Source organism: Zalophus californianus, chromosome 9 (assembly GCF_009762305.2).
Source record: "Zalophus californianus isolate mZalCal1 chromosome 9, mZalCal1.pri.v2, whole genome shotgun sequence".
NCBI classification, from domain to species: Eukaryota; Metazoa; Chordata; class Mammalia; order Carnivora; family Otariidae; genus Zalophus; species Zalophus californianus.
The window spans coordinates 140,301,333-140,320,207 of record NC_045603.1 but is presented as its reverse complement, the minus strand read 5'-3'; the positions used below and the strand labels follow the sequence as shown (position 1 = coordinate 140,320,207).

Below are 18,875 nucleotides of genomic sequence, written 5' to 3'. Positions count from 1 at the left end.
GAGACTCACCCTGCCCATCAGGGTTTTGAAGGAGGCCTGCTGTTCCAGGACAAAAGATTCCGAAACCATTCATCTACCTGTCATCCAGCCAGGCAGCTGTGAGAGAGATCTACTCCTAGCAGAGGACAGATGGAGAGACAACACATTACAGCATGGTGTGACAAGTGCCACTGCAGGGGATGCTCAGGAGGACTGGGGTGTGCAGGGTTGGCCAGAGCAGGGGCAGTGGGACGAGGAATGCTCCAGGAGGATGTCACAGTTGTGTCCTTGTGTGGCTACACGTGTTAGTGTGACTGGGCTTTGGCCACACAGGAAATGACAGGTCGGGGGGCAGGGCAGGGTGTTGCTGAACTGTCTTCTATAAGGCAAAAGTTTATTAATGAGATTTCTTTCAGTACAATTTCATTTTACATGCTTTTATGAGTCCCTAATGCTGGTTGTATATGACATGAGGTAGGTAGTTTGCCATTTCTTTCAAGTCTGAGGTACCAGGGACAGAGCACACTTGAGATTTATTTTTGTGGCTTTCACAGTATGACTTTTCCCGCCTTTATATCTGACCCAAGGACAGGAAACAAAGGCAGCACAGATCTGCACACTTTGAAATGTCAACAGAAACCTCCAAACCCAGGTTCTCACAGGAGCTAAAGTTTAAGGACCAGGGTGACAGGGTGACAAAAAGGGGAGGCAGATAGCAAGTAACCAAAAGGAGATGCCATGTGTCTGTGAGCTGGCCACCTTCTCCACCTGTCGGAAGGAAGCCATGCTGAGAGGAGGGAGCCACACCTGGGCCTGGTCCCTCTCGGCTGCCCTTGAGCCTAGAAGAGGATGTGCTGAGCTGGGTGTGGGTGCAGTGGGGAGATGGGCAGCTGGCCACAGATGCTACCTGCCAAGTACCTGTAGGAGCAGCTCCAGGTCCTCAGCTAAGGTTAAGCAATAATTACGTTTAGTTACATATTTACTGTGACAGGAAAGGTGCTTAGTGCTTTGAGTGACTATATTCTCTCCCGTTTAATTTTTTAAAAACACTTTATGGAGTGACGACTGACATACAAAATGCTGTACATAATTAACGTATGCAACTTGACCTTGAACCTAACCCTAATATCTAGTTAAGATATGCTCGATTTAGAATATGGCTTATAAATTATATGATGGTTTTTAGGAGCTAGGGAATCCAGGGACCAACCTATTCTGTCTTATTCTCCCTTGAATTTGGTAGGTTGTAACCCATTCTGCCACATGCTATCTGGAGAGTGGCCACACGGGGGAAACAGTGAGTAAACATTAGGGCAAACCCAGCCACAAAGCCAATTCTTCCTTCATCCTGTAAAACCTTGCTCATTCAATGTTTACAGATCATTCTATAGATTATTAAAAGTGAGACTTTGTTTAATTTTTTAAAAAACCAAATTAATTCTTTGAAACTGTTAAAAATATAATATGTTTTAAAAAAATCTCGGAGTTGGTGAGCAGATGAAGACCCAGGGACCTGGGAAAAGGCTCTTACTATTGAATATGTTCAGATCTAATTAGGAAACAGTATGATTTATATTCCACTTATTTTCACAAAGATTTTGTGTCAACTAACAGTACTGAACCCGCACAAAAGAGTGCAGTTCAGAGGAAAACAAAGTAAGAATCAACAGCCTCAAGAGGCAGAGAAAGAGCCACACCCAGGAGCAAAGAAGACTTACCACAGAGGCTATGCTCAGGCTGATCTGCAGTCTGTAGATCCTCTGGAGCTAGAATGCCCCCAATGCCTCTGGGGGTCGCGGGTCAGGCAAAGCTCAAACCCTGATACTGCACTGTTGTAACCAGTGACAAATCTCCTGGTCACTTCCTCCATGAGACACCCCCCCCCCCGCCCTGACTACTCCAGCCCGCTTCTTGGAACTCCCATTCCTCTTTCTGACCCCATTTTTTACTTTTCCCTTCACTTACATAGTTTATAGTATGCTTAACTACATACTATTCTGTCATTTAAATGTTTTTGTCATGTTCTCAGTGAAACTATACTTTGCATCATCCACCCTGATGTATAATCATTTGTTGCATTGCATGACTTAAATGGGGACTAAGAATACCCTCACAAGTGTCATGGGGCTAGTGTCCTGGGCAAGGTTCTTGCTAAGCTGGCTCATCCTGCAGCTGTTGCACTGAAGTCCTGATCCAGACACTGCTGTTTTTGTGCAAGTAAGACAGCACAAGGCAAATCAGCCAAAACCTTGGGTATTGGTTTGGAGTTGCTCAGGGTCCCTCAGGCACATCAAATGGCCTGAGGGCACACCCTGAAGACACTTGCTAGTCCAGGGTTGCCCTACGGAATTTCCATGGAACAGCCATTGTGTCAAATGGGGGAAGTCAGTGTGAGCCGGGAGGATGGTTGTTAGAATTCCTGAGGTAGAATCAGTCTTGGAGACTGCCTAGCACTTAATAGGAGTTCATTATGTAGTTCTTGAATGAATAAATGAATCTAAAAACATTTCCTAATTTTAGAAATGATGAGCCTGAAGCTCAGATTAAGTGACTCACCTAAACTGTATTGAAAATCGGTGACAGAGCCAGACCGAGATCTGAGATGGCCTCCAGCATGATCCCCCTGAGTGGCTTTAGCTAGAGCCACAATCACCCATTTAACGTTTCTGGACCCCCAGGCTCTCATGTGACTCTTCATGGGGCATATTCTGGGAACAAAGGTCATGTCAGTGTCACAGAAACTTCTTACACTGGTTATAATGAGATATTGTGAGGTCAATGGAGTCCCAAGCCATAGGCCATCTCAGAGTTTGTCTGCAAAGATATGGTTGGTGGGAAACCCACATGCCGACAGAGCGTAGAGGAAGATGGAAAAAGCAGAGCAAAAGAGGTGGACGCTCACTTTACTTCTGGCCCCATATGACACGGTGGTCTCCAGCAGAAAGAGCCCCCACAAAGGCCCCCCAGAGCCTTCACAAAACTCACCCCTAAGGTTTGAAGCTGGGCTTCATACATGGGTCATGGGCACTTCTGGCAGCTCAGGATAGGATGACACACGACATAATAAAGCCACAGCATTGACAGATGTATATTCATGGAGCAATGGATTTCTCCAAATACATTCTGAAAAAGGTAAAAAATTCACTGATAAAACATTGATATTTTTAATTAAAAATAAAGCCATACATATCACAGAGTAAAACTGGTTCAATTAATAAATATTTGTTGAGTATCTACTTTGTGAAAATGTATAGCTCTAGTTCTACCTGGGAACTTGTAAAAAGCATGAGATATAATAAATGGATCAACAGTAGGAAGGAATGCTGGCTAAAAAGAGAACAGCGTGGGCTAAGGGGGCCATCATATTCAGAGAGGCCCATTAGGAAGCCCCTCTGAGAAGGTGGCATTTGAGCCAAGACCAGAATGAAAGGGAGAGCAAATCCATCTGGGAGAAGAACAATAGAGCAAGTACATTTCTTATTACCTTTAAAGATAAAACATAAATGTCGAGATGTTTTGACATAGGCATTGCTTTGGAACCTTCAGTTCTTCTCCCTAACTTTTTGGGATACATGCTTACTTTTCCTCACTGTAAAATGGTCTAAGAAAAAATGTCTGATTTAAGCATTGACATCTTTTATTAAAAGGCAAATAAATTAACCCAAGCTAACCCCAACCCTAACCCTTGACCCCTAAACCCAACCTACAGATTGAGTACTGTATTAGTTTTCTACTGAAGCTTGAACAAATTTCCAAAAACTTAGTGGCCTAAAACAACAGAAACTTAACTATCTTACAGCTGTGCCGCTCAGAAGTCTAGTGTGGGTGGGCAGGGCTGTGTCTGGAGGCTCCAGGGGCAAATCCTTCTCTAGGCCTTTTCCACCTTGTGGATGACTCCTGCATTCTATCGCTCACAATCCCTTCCTGCTAGAAAGGAATGTGGCTCTGCTGAAACCTTGATTTTAACTCAGCAAGACCTAGTTTTGTTTTATGTGACAAGACAAAACCGTGACAAATACACCTGAGCTATTTTAAGCCACTACATTGATGGTAGTTCATCATGCCAGCCATAGAAAACCCATGCACGAGTGAAGGTGAGGGTCAAATGCAGGAATGAATTCAGCGTGGAGCTGAGGGTTAGGGTCAGAATCCTGATGAGGTTAGGTGCAGGGTCAGGGTGGGGGTGAGGGTCAAGGTCACCCTGAAGATCAAGGTTAGTGTGATGGTAAGCATCAGGGTAAGCAGGGTCAGGGTCATAATCAGTGCTTCAGGGTTAACGTCAGGGTCAGTTTTAGGTAAATGGTCAGCGCAAATGTCAAATTATGACTCAGTTTGAACATTAGGGTCCGGTTAGGTTACTGTGAGAGTTGGGTCCAATTCAGGTTCAGGGTGAGATTGGGTTCCAGGTCAAAGTCAACATCAGAGTCAGAGTGAAGGTAAGGGTCAGTTCTGGGTCAGTATCATGGTGAATGCCAGATTCAGAATCAGGTTAAGGGTACACTGCAAGGTCAGTAACAGGGTGAAGGTCCAACTCAGGTCATTTCCAAGGTGAGGGTCATGTTCAGGACCAAGGATAGGGTGAGTGTAGGGTGAGGATCAGGGCCAAGTGTGACATCAGCATCGTGGCTGCAGGAGTCTTCCCTTTTTTCCTCTCCCCTTTTATTTACAACTACTTCAACATTCATAAGCAAACAAAAGTGCCTCTGCTCATCACACGAGGACACCCAGATTTCTATGCACCTGTGCATCAGAAAGTAGGTGGACAGGACCGTGAAGGGGGTTGCAGATCCAAGGAAGTTGATGAGCCTGCCCGACCCTGACTTGCTATGATTGGGGGAAGCACAAATGGAAATTACAAAACAGAGCAATACTCACTGAAGATAGAGAATTTGTGGAAGCCCAGCCAGCTGAGGAGAAATCCAGGCACACCGCCTGAAGCAGGGTAGCGATGGGCTTGGAGTCAGAGGAGAAGGAATTCAAGTCAGCCCCTCCCCAGGGTAACACTGGCGACAGCCTGCCCCTCAGTGCAGGTGGAAAGCAAAAGTGGTGAGTGAGTGAGTCCATGACCAGGGGAGTTGGAGGAAGGGAAATAGGCAGACAATAACCAAAGGCACTGGAGGAATGTGTTCCCTGCTGTCTGCTTCCAGGTTTCAGCAAGAGATGTTCCTGTGGATGTCTGGGAGTCTGCCCACGGCAGGATGCCCCTACTGGGGCGTGGGCACCCCCAAAGCAGAAAGACCCTCTCCAAGGAAGGTCATTCATCATATTTGACATTGTAATGAAACTGTCAAAAGTCAATCATAAAGAAAGCATCTTAAAGGCAGCCAGGGAACAAAAGAAAGTAACCTACAATAGAGCCCCTGTTTGGCTATCAGCAGATTTTTCAGAAGAAACTCCATCGGCCTAGAGAGAGTGGAAGGACCTATTCAGTGTTAAATGATAAAAACTGCCAGCCAAAAATACTTCATGAAGCAAAGTTACCCTTCAGCTAGAAAGGAGGAATAGAGGCTTTGCCAGACACACCAGAGCTGAGGGAGCTCACCACCACTAGACCCGCCTTGAAGGAAATGCTCAAAGGGGTTCTTCAGCTGAAATGAAAATAAACGCAAATGAAAGTACATAAAACACTAGCAAAGGTCAAAAATTAACACAATTACAAATGGCAACTCTGTATTAGAAGGGTGTGTTAACCACTTAATTATAGTTCGGAGGCTAAAGGAAAAGAGCATGAAAAATAACCAAAGTCACTATCACTTCTCAGTGATTTCACAGCATAAAAAGAGATACATTTTAACATCAAAACTAAAGGGGAGGAGTAAAAGTGTGGAAGCTTTACAGGGAATGAAAATAAGGTGCCATCAGCATAAAAAGGACTATCTTATATAACAGATGTTGTTTGTAATCCACATGGTAACAACAAAGCAAAACTCTAGAGTCACAAAACAAGAAAAGGGGGAGACCAAACGCACTGTGGAAAACCAGCACTTCACAAAGGTAGACAGAAACGGGGGGGGGGGGGGAGTAAGAAAGGGGCTACAAAACAATCAGAAGGTAAGACATAAGGGGGCAGTATTGAGTTCTTCCATATCAATAATCACTCTAAATATTAAAAATTGAATTCACCAATCAATAGGCAGAGTGGTTCCATGGATTAAAACACGAGAACCAACAGCAGCAGGACAGGCATTCTCCTCAAGTGCACATGGGACTTTCTCCAGAAAGGACCACACAATAGAACACACAACAAATCTTAGCTCATCTAACAAGACTGAAATCATACCCACTGTCTTTTCTGACCACAATGGTATGGAACTAGAAATCAGTAAAAGGAAAGCTGGAAAATCCACTAATATGTGGAAACTAAACAACACGCTTCTGAACAATCAATGGGTCAGTGAAGAAATCAAAAGGAAAATAAAAAATTATCTCAAAAGAAATGAAAATGGAAAGATAACATATCAAAACTTACAGAAGGCAGCAAAAGTAGCTCTGAAAGTTTACAGTGATAAGTGCATACATATATTAAGAAATTGGAAAGACCTCAAATAAGCAACCTATCTTTACACCTCAAGGAACTAGAAAAAACAACAACAACAACAACAAATTAAGCCCAAAGTTAGCAGAAGGAAGGAAACAATAAAGCACAGAGCAGAAATAAATGAAATAGGAATAATAAAAACAACAGAAAGGATTGATGAAACTGAGAACTGGTTCTATGAATAAGATAAACAAAATCAACAAACCTTTAGCGAGACTAAGAAAAAAAAACGAAAAGACTCAAATAAAATTAAGAGTGAAAAAGGAGACTTTGGGGCACCTGGGTGGCTCAGTCAGTTAAGCATCTGCTGGGCGCCTGGGTGGCTCAGTTGGTTAAGCGACTGCCTTTGGCTCAGGTAATGACCCTGGAGTTCCAGGATTGAGTCCCACATCGGGCTCCCTGCTCAGCAGGGAGTCTGCTTCTCCCTCTGATCCTCCCCCTTCTCATGTGCTCTCTCTTTCTCATTCTCTCTCTCAAATAAAATAAATAAAAAAAACTCTTAAAAAAAAAAAAAGCATCTGCTTTTGGCTCAGGTCCTGATCTCGGGGTCATGGGATCAAGCCCCATGTCAGTCTCCCCGCTCAGCACGGAGTCCGCTTGTTTCTCTTCCTCTCCTCCTCCCCCTGCTTGTGCTCTCTCTCTCAAATAAATAAATAAAGTATTTAAAAAAAAGAAAACAAAAAGACATTACAACTGAGACTGCAGAAAAACGGGATTGTGAGACTAAACAATTACAAGCCAAAAACTCAGATAACTTAGAAGAAACGGATCCATTCCTAGAAACAAGAAACCTACCAAACTGAAATCAGGGAGAAATAAAAAAATCTGAACAGACCAATACACTATAGAGATTGAATCAGGAATCAAAAACCTCCCAACATAGAAACCTCCCCCAGGACCAGACAGCTTCACTGGAGATTCTACCAGACAGTCAAAGAAGAATTAACACCAGTTCTTCTTAAACTCTTCCAAAGAATTGAGGAGGAGGGAATACTTCCAAAATCACTTTATGAAGCTGGCATTGCCCTGGTAAAGCCAGAGAAGGACACCACAAAAAAAGAAACCTACAGACCAATATCTCTGATGAATCCAGATGCAAAAACTCTCAACAACATATTAGCAAACTGAATTCAAGAACACATAAAAAGGATTATACATCATGAGCAAGTAGTATTTATCCCTGGAATGCAAGGATCATTAAACATACACAAATCAATAAATGTGATACATCACATTAATAAAATGAAAGGAAAAAAATCACACAATCATCTGATTAGATGCAGAAAAAGCATTTGACAAAATACATCATTTCATAAAAACCCTCAGCAGATCGGGTATAGAAAGAACGTACCTCAATACATTAGAGAGCATACATTATGAGCCCATGGCTAACAGTATACTCGCTGGTGAAAAATTGAAAGTTTTTCCTCAAGGAGCAGGAACAAGATGTGGATGCCCACACACACCGCTCTTATTCAGTTTGATATTAGAAGTCCTTGCTGAAGCAATTAGGCAGGACAAAGAAATAACAGGCATCCAAATCAGGAAGGAAGATGTGAATCTGTCACTGTTTGCAGATAAAGTGATTCAGTATATAGAAAATCTGAAAGGCTGTTAGAGTTCAGTCAAGTTGCAGGATGCAGAATCAACTTACAGAAATCATTTACATGCCTATTCACGAAGAATGAAACATCCGAAAAAGAAATGAAGAAAACTAACCCATTCACAATAGCATCAAAAACAATAAAATATTACGAATAAATTTAAGCAAGGATGTGAAAGTCCTATACAGTGAACTACAAGACTTTGCTGAAAGAAATTTAAAAAAAAATGGAAAGACAAACAAATGGAAAGACATCCTCTGCTCATGGATCAGAAGAATTTATATTGTTAAAATGTCCTTCTTGAGGAAAAAAGAACAAAGCCAAAGATATCACACTTTCTGACTTCAAACTATACTACAAAGCTTCAGTAATAAAAACAGTATGTTACTGCACAGACAGACAAAAATAGACACCATAGACCAATGGAACAGACTAGAAGGCACAGAAGTGAACCCCTGCTTATACAGTCAAAAAAATGTTCAACAAGGAAGCCAAGAACACACAATGGGGAAAGGACAGTCTTGACAACAAGTGAGGTGGGGAAAATTGGATGAGTACATGCAATGAAATTAGACCCCTAACTTACACCAGTCACAAAAATTCACTCAAATAGATTAAAGACTAAAACAGAAGGACCTGGTACTATAAAACTTCTAGAAGTAAATGTAGGGAGGAAGCTCCTTAACATTGGTTTTGGCAATGATTCCTTGAATATGACACCAGCGGCACCAAAGACAAAAGTGAAAATTAACAAATAGGGGTCCAGGAAACTTAAAACCTTCTGCACAGCAAAAGGAACCATTAACAAAATGAAAAAGCACTATATAGAATGGAAGAAATTTTTGCAAGCCATACGTTGGATAAGGAGTTAATACTGGAAATATATAAAGAACTCATACAACTCAAAATCAAAAACAATCCAAATGAAAAATGGGTAGACCTAGACCTTTCTCCAAAGAACACATCCCAATGGCCAACAGACACATGAAAAGATGCTCCACATCACTCATCATCAGGGAAATGCAAATGAAAACCACAATGAGATATTGCCTCACACCTGTCAAAAGGCCTATTATCAAGAAGGTAAGAGATAAAAATTGCTGGCAAGGGTCTGGAGAAAAGGGAACTCTTTCACACTGCTTGTGCACATGTACATTGATTCAACCACAATGGAAAGCAATATGAACTCTTCTCAAAAAATTAAAAATAGACCCACCAATGATGATCCAGTGATTCAACTTCTGGGTATACACACAAAGGAAATAAAAACAGGATTTTGAAGAGAGATAGGCAATCCAATGTTTACTGCAGCATTGTTCACAATAGCCAAAAAGTGCCCATCAACAAATGAATGGATAAAGAAGATGTGATATATAAATACAATGGAATATTATACAGCCATGAGAAAAGAGGACATCCTGTCATTTGCAAAAACATGATGGACCTTGTGGAAGTTTTGCTAAGTGAAATAAGTCAGGCAGAGAAAGACAAATACCGTATGACATCATTTATATGTGTAATCTAAAAAAGCCAAACTCACAAAAATAGAGAGCAAAATGGTGGTTACCAGGGGTTGGGGAGTGGAGAGGACAAGGCAAATGTTGCCTAAGGGTACAAATTTATAATGAATAGTGAGCACAGACAACAATATTATATTATAATCAACGAACTTGCTAGGAACCTAGAACTTATTCTAATGACTAAAAAGAATAATTATGTAATATGATTAAGGTGCTAATTGTTACAATCACATTATGATACATAATGTATTCAGATACATAAATGTATCAACATGTACACCTTAAATTTACACAATGTTATATGTCAAATATATTTCAATTAAAAAAATGGATCAGGGTCAAGATCTGGGCGAGTCTATAGGGTGAATATCAAAGCAAGGCTGCACATCAGGGTCAGGGCCTGTGTCAGTTAAGGATTTGAATAAGGTGCAGTGTCGAGGTCAGGGTTAAGCGAAGTTTCATGATCAATACATGGATGGATCAGAACCATGAGGGTCAGGACCATGATCAAGTCCAGCAGAGGTTCAGTCAGATCACTGTTAGTGGAAGGGTCAAGGTCAGTGTTAGGATGAGATCAGGAAGAGGGTGAGGGTCAAATTCACATGAAGTCCAGGGTCAGGGTCAGTGCAAGAGTGAAGGTCAGAAGGGTCAGAGTCAGGTTAAGGTTGAGTTTTGTCAGGAGGGTGTGAGGGTGTCTCAGGGCCTGAATGACGATCAGTCCAATCAATCAATCCAGGGTTGTTGAGTGTTAGAATCAAGGTCAAGACCAGGGTTAAGAGTAGGCTCTGATCTGTGTGAGGGATAGTCTGGGTGATGGTTTGGTTTCGGGGTCGAGGTCAGAGTCCAGTTTATCAATAAGGGAAGATCAGGGCTAGGGTCAAATTTAGATGACTATCAATTTTATGGTCAAGGTCATGATAAGAGTCTGGGTGAGGATTATGGTCAGAGTCAAAGCAAGCCTCAGGGTTAGAGTTAGGATAAGGTCACAGTCAGGGTCGTGGTAAGGGTCAGATAGCATTAGGATATTTTCAGAGTGAAGTTGTGACTGAGAATCAGGGTTATGTGAGGGATGTAGTCAACGTCAGTGTCAGAGTCAGACATGATCAGGGGAGGGTCCAGGTGAGACCCTCAGGTAAGAGTGAGGTTGAGTGAAGGTCAAGTTGTGGGTAGGATTAGGGACAGCTTAACTGTTAAGAGTGAGGGTAGAGCTTAGGGAATCAGAGTCAGGGTGATAAGTCAAGGTCAGGGTTGGGATCAGGGTGTGTGAGGTTGAGGTTCAGGGTTAAGCGTAACAGGGTCATGGTCAAGGTGAGGGTCAAGGTCAGTGTCACAGTGAAGTTGGTCAGCAATCCCTTCCCCACCACCCAGCACCACGTGCAGCTTTTGCAGATGCCACCTCCTGAAACGCTCTCCTGCACTGAGCTCACCTTCTTGGGAGTCCTCAGCGCTGCCTAACCCTCCCTGCAGACCTCCACAGGGATACAGGTGTCATGAAGGCAGGGATCCTGGAGCAGAATGTTTTGTCCATTGATGGATTCCAAGCACTCAGAAGAATCTGTGGCCTACAGCAGGTGCTCAATTGAAAGCTTATTTAATAAGCAACAAGTATCCATTAAGGTATTTCTGGAGGGAAAAGGTACATCTGGAAATAAAATAAACTGTGCACAGTAGTTCTCTTGGTGTAAGAATTACAAGTAACTTTCATGGTTGACTTGACACGTGTCCATATTGTTTCAAATTTTAAAAACTTAATGTTTATTTATAATGACTAAAAGTGGATTTTTCCACTTTGAGAGAAAACAAAGAGCTCCAGATAAAGTTCCTGGTAAAGTGACAAGAGACTCGCACTGTAGCTATTACCCAAGCCTCAAACAACTGGCAGCCTTTTGGGGAGCCTTGGAACATCTTCGAAGAAACCCTATTCTAGTTCTCTTCTCTAAGGAGGAAATACAAACCAAGAGGCAAGACAACACGGAAGGTCTATTTATTCAACAGCAGCTTTGAAAAGGAATCCTCGAGACAGTGAGGGATGTATTTCCCCATTTCTACTTCACTCCTTTCCCATATGGTTCTGTCCTTCACAGGCTAGAGCCTGATGCAGAAAAGGTGACTGCCTTAGATGTACTTATATACGACCTTGGAGGGCACAGTCTGGAGCTGCAGACGGACGGGACATTTGTCAAAATGGGACAGCAGAGTCTCACTGTAGCCCACCAGGAAGTAGAACTTGTGTGCAGGCAGCTGCCTCAGGACCAGGGCACGGATCTCCAACTGGTTAGCCCGGCGCTTTAGGATCAGCTGGTCGACCAGACACCCTGGGAAGGGGCCCAGCATGAACTTCCGGAGGAAAACATCCTCCACGGTTCACTCTGCAGCATGGTTCTCCCCATCCAGGTTACCTGAAAGGAGAAGGGCACCTTGAAGACTCAGCAGAAACTCCAGAGGTAACATCCAAGAGCCTGGGCACTCAATTCCACCCCCACCATGGTTTCTTCCCTCTTCTTCTATAAGTGGAATAAAAATAATAACACTTTAAAGTTCAAAGTGCATTATTTCATTACATTCACAAACAAATCCTGTTAAGTAGGTATTTTGGTTATCCTTGTTCTGCAAAGGGAAGACTGAGGCCTTAGCAGGGCATAAAACTCAGATGATCCTTTCCTGTCTAGCCCTTTCCCACTCTTTCTGGATGTTTATAGAAGCACTGGCCATCCCATGGCCCAGAGAGATGAGGCCACCAGCTACTTCTGAGACTGGGGACATGAGCTCTCTCACCATCCAGGGCCATGGCCTCAACCAGTGGATTCTCAGTGTAGATCCGGAAACTCCTACACCTCCAACATTATGCCTCAAGAGTCTCCACATCCAGCCCCAGACCTCCACACCCATCCCCAGATCCCCAGATCCTGAAACTCCTATACCTCCTACAGTGTTCCTGAAGTCTCCACACCCATCCCCAGACCTCCACACTCAGGCCCAGGTCCCCATATCCTAAAACTCCTAAACCTCCTATAGTGTGCCTGAAGAGTCTCTGCACCCATTCCCAGACCTCCACACCCAGCCCCAGACTGCCACACCCGGCCCCAGACCTTAGAAACAGAACCTGAGGGGCACCTGGGTGGCTCAGTCGTTAAGCGTCTGCCTTTGGCTCAGGTCATGGTTCCGGGGTCCTGGGATCAAGCCCCACATCGGGCTCCCTGCTTGGTGGGAAGCCAGCTTCTCCCTCTCCCACTCCCCTGGCTTGTGTTCCCTCTCCCACTGTGTCTCTCTCTCTCTGTCAAATAAATAAACAAAATCTTTAAAAAAAAAAAGAAAGAAAGAAAGAAACAGAACCTGAAAAGGGAGGGGGACAGGAATCTGTATTTTAAGTTTTCTAGACAGACGACTCAAGTTGAGAAGTCTCATACTGAACAAAACACAGCTGATTCTCCTTAGCTCCCAGTAGTTATGTTCTATAAAGTTACCATGAGCAATGAGTTAGGGAACACTGAACCCTCGCTCCTAGGGGAAACACAGAGTTAAGTTCCTGCATGCCCTGGGTTAAGATAGTTTGATCAACACATCAATATATAACCTTGTTTCATGTGTGTTTCTGCTTAAAGACCCCTTGTTTAATACACATGACTGATTAACACTGAACTCTCTGCTAACAGCATCATAACTCGTGCATGAAGGAAGCTTACCTAACATGCATATTTTCTCCCCAGTGTACATCACACCCTTCTTGTGCTTTGCACTTCAGCATTAAGGCTATTTTAAGGCATTGAAATCACCCACAAAAAGCACAAAACCGTAAACATGGGGCACTAATGGATCTCGAAAAGAACTCTTGTTTACAGCATGAGCGGAAACAAGAAGGCAGCACCCTCAGTAGGGAAGGTGTGTGCAGGGTGCCTACTCGGCCCACGTCCCATAGTGATTTGGGAATACGAAATCTGAGAATGAAAACCTCTGAATGAGGAGTTGAATCAAGCCTCTCGCACGTGTTTATCTGGTGTTTGTGTGATAGACATGACCGAGAACTTCCTCCCTGGGGCCCCCAGCACCGCGGCCCCTCACCTGTGTGCAGCGACAGCCAGCCCTTGCAGTGGGCGATGTAACGCGGTACTTGCACCTCCTCGTAGGTCACCAGCTTGTCCCCCTTGCCCACTCTGACTCGGGCTACCCGATTCTAGGTGCACAGAGGGGCAGTGACTGCCCACTCACGGACCCAAGCCTTGGTCCCCCTCCCCCACACCCCTGGTCCCTGCACCCCTCCACCTGGGGTCCTTCATACCCATCTGAGGGGTCCCAGCCCCTCCACCCTTGGATCCTCCACCACCATCCACCCCATCCCTCCAGCCCCTGGCCCCCAGGGCCCCTGGTTCCCTGACCCCAAAGCCCAGGCCCCACTGCCCCCAGGCCTCGGATCACCAGCCCCTTTGCCCCATTTCCTGCACTCCCACCCCACTAGCCCGGCCCCTCCACCGCAGGGGCCCTGACCACCAGCCCAATCCAGGCCACTGCTACCCCAACCCCTGGGTCCCCGACCCCGGTCCCTCACCACCCCTTCCACTGCCCCTGCCTTCCCCCAGACGCTCTGCTCCCAGGATCCCCCGCCACACACCTGGCCCTCAGATCCCCGGTCACTCCACCCCAGACATTGGCCACCAAAAACTAGAACAACATCTAACCCACACATTCAGCAGCCCCCTAGACACAACCCCAACCCTCACCCTCACCCTAACCCTCGCACTAAACTCAGCCCTCCGTGAAGGTCGCCACAAGGCCAGCAGTTTGGACCTTCCATTCTCCTGGACCCTAACCCTAACCCTAGGTTGAGTTTTGACACCACCTGCCCCAAAAACCTGGCTCCAAAGATTAAGGAATTTAGGACACCTGAGCAATACCAGGCGACTCAGCCTGCCACACAGAAGGCAACCATGCCATTTAGAACTCCAGAAAGGATTTAGAGCAGGAGAAACCTGCATGCGCACTGGAGCTCATCCTAGAGAATCCACACTTTCAGCAGCCCCCTGCACCCAAACCCTGAGCCTGACCCTCATCCTAACCCACACCATCAACTCAGCCCTCTGGGGAGCTCTCCACACAGCCGGCAGACCAGACCTGCCATGCTCCTAGGCCCTAACCCTAGGTTGGGTTCTAAGAGGTCAATCCCCAGAGGCCTGGCTCCAAAGCCCCAGGGATTGGGGACACCTGAGCAATACCTGAGGACTCAGCCTGCAGCACAGAAGGAAACTGTGCCACATTTGGAACTCCAGAAGGGATTCAGAGCAGGAGAAATCTGAATGCCCACTGGAGCCAATCCCAGAGAACCCCCACTTTCAGTGGCCCACTGGAGCCAAACCCTGAGCCTAACACTCCCTAACCCACACCCTCAACTCAGCCCTTCAGGAAGCTCGCCACACAGCTGGCGGATCGGGCCTGCCATGCCCCTAGGCCCTAACCCTAACCCTAGCTCAGGTACTGAGAAGTGCATCCCCAAAGGCCTGGTTCCCAATCCCCTGGGATTGGGGACACCTGAGCCCTACCGCAGGACTCAGCCTGCCACCCAGGAGGAAATGCTGCCATTTGGGCCTCCAGAAAGGATGCAGAGCAGGAGAAATCTGAAGGCAAACTGGGCCAATCCCAGCAAACCCACACTTTCAGCCACCCACTGAACACGAACTCTGAGCCTGACACTCACCTTGTCCCTAAACTAAGCCTAATCCTAAACCCTAAACCGTAACCTTGGCTCCTAACCTCTAATGCCTGACCTTCATCCTAACCAGAAGAAGGAAACTGGAGAATGGTAAAAGACATTTCAGACGGTCGGGCAGGTGGACACAGTTGAAGTGGGTCTGTGGTCATTATTATAATGTGGAAACTGTAATGATCCATTTCGGGTTATGTGGTCATCTCAGAACAGTGTCCCTGTTTGGGGTAAAACGCCCTGAAGCACCCCGTGTGGTAAATGTGGTAAGGAGACGACAGCTGGGTGTGAGTGGTGGAGATAAAGCGTATTTGCGCTGCGGTGACCGGTTGACCGCACTCTGAAATCACCGCAGAGTCCACGACTCTTCAAACCACCACGGCGGCACCAGGTCACGGAAGCAGAGACGACACCAGACTGTGACGGAGGCCGCGCCCTCCCAGACCCGGTTCCCCCACCGCGGAGAGCCCACTCCCCTTGAAGGAGGCCGCGTGGTAGCGAGAGACTCGCGGGAGGATTCAATCAGCAGCCCCTGTGTCTCGGGTGCAGCAGAAGCAGTGGGATCTGGAATTCCCATTTTCCACAACCCTCCCCCAAAACCTGGTTAGAACTGTGAAAATGCAAGACGGGCACCTCAGGAGAGGGGACTGGGGACGCCAGCAGGGAGGCCGGAGGGGGGAGCCCGCCGCTCAGGGTCAGTGACGGGAACGGCCGTCAGTCACAGGCCCAGGGTCGGAAGCCTCCACAGCAGACACCCATCAGTCGCAGGCCCCGGAGCGGAGGACGCAGGTGTCCGCTCCTCCAGGAACTCCACGCTCCCTGCAGCTCAGGGGGGCGAGCCGCCGTCACCCCGAAGCCTGCTTCTCTCCGGCGGACTTCCCGTCGGAACAGCGCCCCCCGCTTCCTCCTCCTTCCCCACGACATGCTGTTCCTCTCCTTCCTTTCTCGTCCGCGATGTGGCCGGAGCTGGCTTGTCCCGGACGGCAAGTCTCTGCTCCTCCCAAAGAAACCCATTTTGCCGGTAAAACGACCGGCACTTTCAGTTTAAGGTCAACAGGACGGATAAACTCGGTAAGTTGGCAAGGAGCAAAACCGAGAGACAAAAATCCGGTGCACTTCCAGGCGCTCCTCACACACCGTCAGGACGAGACCCGCGGAGCACAGGCTCCTTCACAGCCGCATCGAGAAGAACCACACACCGAGGAGCACACGTCCCCAGGAGCCGACACACCTGCTCTCCGACCCCGTGAGACACGGACGCGGACGTCGAGGGAGACACGCCGGGAAGACGCCCTGCGCTCAGGGCAGAGCGGACGCTGCGGACATGTCTACTCTCCCCCCGCCGTCCGCAGAGTCCGCGCCGCCGCTACGGGCCTCCAGCGGGGTCTTCGCAGACACGGAACCCACAGCCCTGACGCGGGTGTGGACGCGGGGAGGAGCCGCGGGGCCGAGGCGGGGGAGCCGGAGCACAGCGGCGGGCGGCCGGCCCGGACCGCAGACCGCGGGAGCAGCCCCAGGAACCGACTCCGGGTGCGCGTGGACACGGACGCGGGGGCCGCCGGAGCGGATCCGAGGCCGGAGAGCGGAGCCCCGACAGCCCCGCGCACGGCACCGCGGGGACCCCACGTCACCGCACACAGAGCCACGGACACCCCACGGTCTGCGCACCCGCCCTTCCTCCGCTGCGTCCTGTGAGCTCGGGCCCCCTCCGCGGTCCCCGCTCAGACGGCTTCTCCTCACCTTGTCCTCCCGCGGCGGGGCCTGAGGAGGCCGGGCTCCTGTCAGTGTGGACGCGACCCCACGTCCTCCAGAGCGGGTCCTGAGGAGGCCGGGCTCCTGTCCGTGCGGACACCGCCCCGTGTCCTCTAGAAGCCTCCACAGCGAGTCCTGAGCAGGACGGGCTCCTGTCAGCGTGGATACGGCCCCACATCCTCCGCAGCGGGTCCTGTCGGTGTGGACGCGGACCCACGTCCTCCAGAGCGGGTCCTGTCGGTGTGGACGCGGACCCACGTCCTCCTCAGCGGGTCCTGTCGGTGTGGACGCGGACCCACGTCCTCCTCAGCGGGTCCTGTCGGTGTGGACCCGGACCCACGTCCTCCTCAGCGGGTCCTGTCGGTGTGGACGCGGACCCACGTCCTCCTCAGCGGGTCCTGTCGGTGTGGACCCGGACCCACGTCCTCCTCAGCGGGTCCTGTCGGTGTGGACGCGGACCCACGTCCTCCTCAGCGGGTCCTGTCGGTGTGGACCCGGACCCACGTCCTCCTCAGCGGGTCCTGTCAGCGTGGGCGTGGACAAACATCCTCCTGAGGCCTCACAGCGGGTCCTGAAGAGGCTGTGCCGCCCGGCTGAGCGCGGCAGAGGTAAGGCCGGCTGAGCGCGCATGCCCCAGTCGGGTGGGCGAGTGGGGACTCGGGCGCCCCCTGCGGGAGGGGGGGGGCAGTGCAGGATGCGGTGCACTGAGTTCAGTAGAAGCGTCTGCCCTCTTCCAGGATCCAGCCGAATGCATTAAATTTTGTAAATTCAAACTGAAATGGAGACAAATATCCCCTGACTTCTCCAGAAATAGTTAAGGAATATTTAACTGGAAACCATATGGAATGAAATGAAATGTAGGCACAAGTTTGCAACTTAAACCAAAATTAACTCAAAACTGTAGATGAATTTAGAATTTAAAACTATCACAATACCTAGAAGGTTAAAACATGAAAGAAAATCCACATGACCTTGGGTTTGGTGATGAGTTTTAACACACAACACTAAAAACCAATCCACAAAAGAAAAAAATTGATAACATGTACTTTATAAAAGTAAAACTTCTACTCTATGAAAGACCTTGCTCAGAGACCCAAGAGACAAGCCACAAACTGGGAGCAAATGTTTGCCAAACATATATCTGATAAAGCATTTGTATTCAAACTATACAAAAAACTCAGAACTAAACAATAAGAAAACAACCTCGGTGAAAATGGGTAAAGATCTCAATAGACATCTGGACAAATATGTACAGATAGTAAATATGAATACAAAACTTTGTTCAGCATCTTCTATCATTGGGAAATTACAAATTTCAACAACAGTGAGATATCACTGCACACAGAAATGCTAAACTCCAAAAAAAAACCAAAAAACAAAAAACCAGGATAACAGTTCCTGGAGGATGAGAGATGAAAGAAACACTCCTTCATGATGAGGGAATGCACAAGATGAGGGAACAGAAGGCAAGCTGAGGACAAACCAGAAGCTGACACTCCCTCACCCCCACTCCTGGGTGGGACACGTATGACATTCTTCCAGGAATCTCCCAACTATCTTAATGTTAATGCCTTGCTAGAGGGGTAAACCACCTTAATTTGACAATGGCAAGGCTTCCGGTATCCTGTAGGGCTTCTTTAGCATATGAAGGTTCTTTTGAAACCTACCTTTTTCCTTACCTCCCCCCAACTCCCAAGTATACACCACCCCTCACAACCCCGGCCCAGTGCAGCCGCTCTTTCAGCCCATGGGTCCTGGCCCCATGCTTTAGTAAAAATCACCTTTTTGCA

General features: G+C 47.4%; 1 pseudogene; it reads right to left on the bottom strand.

Annotated features, from left to right (window-relative positions):
- Window positions 1–11,488: 11,488 nt before the first annotated feature.
- Window positions 11,489–14,754, bottom strand: LOC113921637 (annotated as a pseudogene).
- Window positions 14,755–18,875: the final 4,121 nt, after the last annotated feature.